We start from the raw sequence: 5,384 nt of genomic DNA on the forward strand, positions 1-5,384 counted from the left end.
TCTCATTAACATATATTGACATGACGCTATGTATGTCATGACATGACACTTATCTACATCGATCTATATAATGTAGTAAAAGCATTTTATGTGCCACGTGGCATGCTCAATGATTTGATGGACCTTTAACCATGTCATTCTTACTTACACATAAAAAAATATAGTAATATGGTTTGTACAAATGTGAGATTTGAAACTTAGATCCTTAAGTTTCAATATTATAGTCTTAAACATTAACTTCCTCTATTTTAAATTACTTGCAACAAATGGATGCAGGTGATGAAATAAATGTAACAGGGGAAAGCAAAAGGACCGAGGAGAGGAGAAAGATAGAAATACTTCAAAAAAATTCGTGTGATGAAAAGGGATATAGAGAAAACTCAATGCCAAATAAAGCAATGTTGCCTTTATTTTGAAAATTTCAAAAACTGTAAGTATTACAATGATTTTAGAATGGAGGAAGTATTAGTTTTTAAACACCCCTTGTATTCCCTACTCTATTTCTATTAATTATATTACTCCATTGTCTAAAGGATGCAAAATTTGTATAGTACACGTATACAATGCATTGTTTTGATTATTTTTATCTTTAGTTTTGTGTAAGTAAAAATTATAATAAATTGATATTAAGAAATTTATATTAAGACGAATCAAATAAAATCGCACTTAACTATTTTTTTTTGTTATACATTCATGAGAGAATATGGGGTAAGGTTGATAAATAAATAGTGGTTACTGTGCAAATGTTGAATCCTTTAAGGAACGGAGGAAGTATCCAACTTTCTCTCTCCTTCGTTACAAAATACTCTACCAACCACAACATTTATATTCTAATAAGATAACAATTGATAACTATATTATGAGTTATCTCCTTAAAACTTGTCCTAATAAGTGTGTACATCTTTTTGGAGACGGATAAGTATTTTAATAGAATTTCAAAGGTGGTTGTATTTTTTTAAAATATATATTAGCAAAAATCTAATATATCCGATATGATAATATTTTGTAGACCTACAATTTAAAAAAGATATGGTCGCAATATTTAACTTTGACCAAATTTACAAAAAAAATAAAAAGATCAATGAAACAATGAGGGTATATATATATACACACACACACACACACACACACTCTTCCTCTATTCTATTATTTAAAATTGCATCATTTAAAATTTTAGGAAATCTAGTCATTGGATTATTACTTTACTTTTTTTTAGGATGGTGATATGAAAGGCCCTACTAGACCGCAACCTCTCGTAGGTAACCCCGTCCAGGTTAGCGGACATGTCATTATTTGAAATCGTGGACGAAACTAATGCAACTAAAAATTAAATCCACTAGTTTAAATAAAATTAAATTAACTAACAATAGAAATTCTAAAATCTTCCAACTCCTGAATAAAGTTCCAACTTCCAACTCCTGTTCATCTCTAAAATCTTCATTAACTCTGCATAATAGAAAAAAAAACCATTTAAAAATTTAATTTTATCTACTGAAACCCATCTAATCTCCCACAAAACTTCTAAAACCCTTGATAACATTTCTTCTCTCTCTAAATTTCGCTAATAATGGTGGATTTCTCAAGAATGCCCAATTCCGCTATTAGAGGAGGAAGTGATAAATCTATTTACAGGGAACAATCACAACCTCTTCTTGACTTGCATGCCAGAAGAGACCTGATATCTTTTGGGTGAAGATTAACAAATTTCAAATCTTAATGAAATTTGTTTCCAGAACTAATAAATCATTTGGTGGTTTATTTTTTAGATGGCAAAGGATTCAAGAGCTCAGTGGTAGATCCAAGATTTTTTGAATCGTGAGTACTATGATTAATTAAATAAACTTTGTGTCAAGGGATCCACTCAACCAAAACTGTAATTTGATGATTAGAGTGCCAGTAACATTAGGTGCAACAAGAATCAAAGGAAAGAAAGAAAATGAGTCTCCAAGCAAAGGAGAAGGTAGATTAGTCAAATTACCACCCATACAAGTTTTACCCAACAAATTCATGTCGTATAAACCATGAACCATGAAACAAAGAAGTACCTTAATAGGAACAACTATTGGAGCCTGCCTCATATGTTGATAAGTCATAACAAGAGGAGAGAATGGCATATTAGATTGAATTAGAGGCCAAAAAGAAACCTGACGGTGGTGGCGTGGAGGGACGCAACACATATGACTGCGGCAACGGCTGAATGGATGACATCGAGAGAGAAGAGACCACCGCAGGTGCGAGGCGGACGCATATAAGGGCTTAGTGGATGGTGGTGGACGTTGCAGTAGGGTCATGAGAGGACGGCAGTGGGTGCTCCGAATAAGAGGATGGTAGTGTGTGTGTGTGTGTGGGGGGGTCTCATTCTCAAAGGGATTAGGCGATGGAGGTGTTAGTGGTAAGCCACCTGAAACACTGTTGCGAATAGGTTAGTGCGGTTCAGTGGGTTCGCCGGAGCCAAAAGATGCAGGCCCACAAGAGATACCAAAGGAAACAGGGGAAAGGATCACCATGGGTAAGTAGGGTAAACAAAGGGTGGCTTAAGAAGAACGTAAAAGAGAAAAAAAACAGGGTAAAAAAAAATTTTTAGACTCTTGATACCATGATGAACATCATTGCGCCTAACACAAACCCACGCCGGAGGAGAATTTTACAACATACAAGGTTGACAGGGTTCCATCCTAAAATCAATTGGTGATAGCTGGAGTAACCCATCAATTTATATGTCCGTCATTCTCTCTCTAATTCTTGAATGTGGGACAACTATTTTCTAACTCTCACGTGAGTTATACTCTTAACACTCCCCCTCACATGTAAGCCACCTTAAATTTGGCAATCTGGATAGGTCACAAGATCCTTGTCGGGGCCTCTATGGACTTACAACATGAGGTCAAATGGGCCCCTTCTTGGGACCCTCACAATCTTTTGGGCTTACTTACCCCAAACAGATCTTAAACACCTTCCATCTTATATTTCATAAAGGGAGAGGATCCTCGCCTCTGATACTATGTCAAAAAGGACCAACTCAATCAAAAGTTTAAGCTGATGGTTATACGCCCAGTAATAGTTTTATACTCTATCACACCCCCTCACGCGAAAGCCTATTTGGCTTGAAGTGTGGATGCATCATATCTCTCCCTCATGCCTGTCACTAAATATTCTCCTTAGAAAGGAGGGGGTGGATAAGATTTGAATCTGTGACCTTTATGTCATGTTGGTTCTAATACCATGTCAAAGGACCAACTCAAAACAAAACTTTAAGCTGATGGTTAGAGTCCCAAGAATAGTTTTATACTCTGTCACGTCCCCTTACGCGAGAGCCCATTGGGCTTGAAGTGTGGATGCAACACATGCCTCCCTCATACCTGACACTAAATATTCCATTTAGAAAGAAGGGGTGGATAAGATTTAAACTCATGACTTTTATGCCATGTTGACTCTGATACCATGTTAAAGGACCAACTTAACCAAAAGCTCAAGCTGATGCATAGAGTCCTAGGAATAGATTTATACTCTATATCATTGTCTCAAAATTTAGAAAATATATACTCTCCTAATCGAATTGCTTTGATTTTCCGGATAATCCGTTATGTTTATTATTGTTTCAGGATCATGAGGAAGAAGCTCAACATCATAAATCAATTGGTCCTCCTATAATGGTGTACTACTAGTACTTGAACCACCCAAATGCATATCATTTTCTTGAGTTTGAGGGAAATTATGAGGAGCAGACACACTAGTATCACTAGCATTAGGATAAGGAATTTCACTATCTAGTGGAGAAGTATATGAAGTTTCTAGAGATTTCATCTTCTTCAACATAAATCGTCAAAGATCGGGTTGTTGTTTTCCCTTTGAACTTTTTATCTAAGTGTTATTTCCTATATCCAATACACAAATATACTAATTACTCTCTACTAAATACTCCATATGAAATCAAATAAAATGAATAAGCAACCCATCTTATAAATGAATCAACTCAAACTAATTCTTAAACACATTAAAGTTGACTCAATTACTATATATTAGTACTAAGCTACTAATTACTATGATTATGATATTACAGTTCAAAAACACTAACCGCATTCATAAATTAAAAGGAAATTAGACTTGGAAGCCTAATTGGTTAAATGCCTAAGCAAAATAAATCAACAAGGACAACAACATAGCAAAACAAATCAAACTTTCTCTTCATTTCTTAGTCTTACTCTTACTCTTACTCTCTTACTTATAAACAATTAAACTTTGTTTTCCCTAAAAAACGGGTAGATAAACTTACCGAAATTCGGGTTGTACTAGGCAGCCACTAGGCGAAAGTCGCCACATGACAATTCTTGGTCGCAAACGCTGAGACGTAGACAACAGATGACACGACGGTGGACAGCGAAGAATAGGCTGGCCGCAAGTGAAAGGACTGAGAACTCAAGCGTGACGCTTGTCTTTCTATGAATAGATGTGAGATACTTTTGGTTTTGTAGTATGAAAATATTACAGTTGTGATGAAAAGTTGGAAAGAGATAAAAGGGTAAAGTTGAAAAATTAAAAAGTAATAGTATGACAAGTGACAACTTATATTCTTCTTTTGCAAAGAGTAAGAACCTCCCGGCTGACAGCTCCCTCTTATTATCTTAAATGATAAATTATAAACCTTTTCTTTTAAAAAAAATCTTTTTTTTTTGCTTGCGGGGAGGGGGGTACAGTAGTACTTCCTACGCGCCATCTAAATCTCTCACCGCAAGACTTACTGATGTGTCTATTTTATATAGAATTTTACCCCCGTTCCCCATGAATTATTGGTATTAATTGCGCTCTTCGGAGCCCTTTTTAGTACTAATGTGTTTCTTGTAGTGTGTTTGTATTTTCAGACTGATTATTGTAGGAACAAGCATATTTTGGTGTATTTCTTACCCTTTGGAACCACTGCAAGAGACGGGAAGTCATGACGCGTTGAGAGCCCAAAAACCTGGTAACCGCCCGACCGGGCGACATCTGCCCCGGCTGGTCGGGCGAGTTTTACTTAGCAAGAATTCAGAAGCGAAGGTTCAGGAGAAATTTCCTCCCGCGCCCGATCGGGCGAAATCTGCCCGGGTCGGTCGGGCGACTGTTACTTAGCCAAATTCCAAAAGATTAACGCAGCCAAAAGATCATTACTTGCGGGCCCGATCGGGCTAAATCCGCCCGGGTCGGTCGGGCGAGGCGAACAAAGAGCTTCTAAAAGGCGCCCGGTCAGGCGCGAAGAAAAAATATCAGACCTGACGACCGCCCGACCGGTCGGGCGAGGCGATCTTTGGGCCGTTTTAAGCGCGTGTTGCGCCAGATTTATTAGACATATAAATACTTATTTTCTTAGAGTTAAAAACTATGCCTTTTTATTAGAGAATACATTTTTA

Source organism: Beta vulgaris, chromosome 8, assembly GCF_026745355.1.
Source record: "Beta vulgaris subsp. vulgaris cultivar EL10 chromosome 8, EL10.2, whole genome shotgun sequence".
In the NCBI taxonomy this organism is placed as follows: domain Eukaryota; kingdom Viridiplantae; phylum Streptophyta; class Magnoliopsida; order Caryophyllales; family Amaranthaceae; genus Beta; species Beta vulgaris.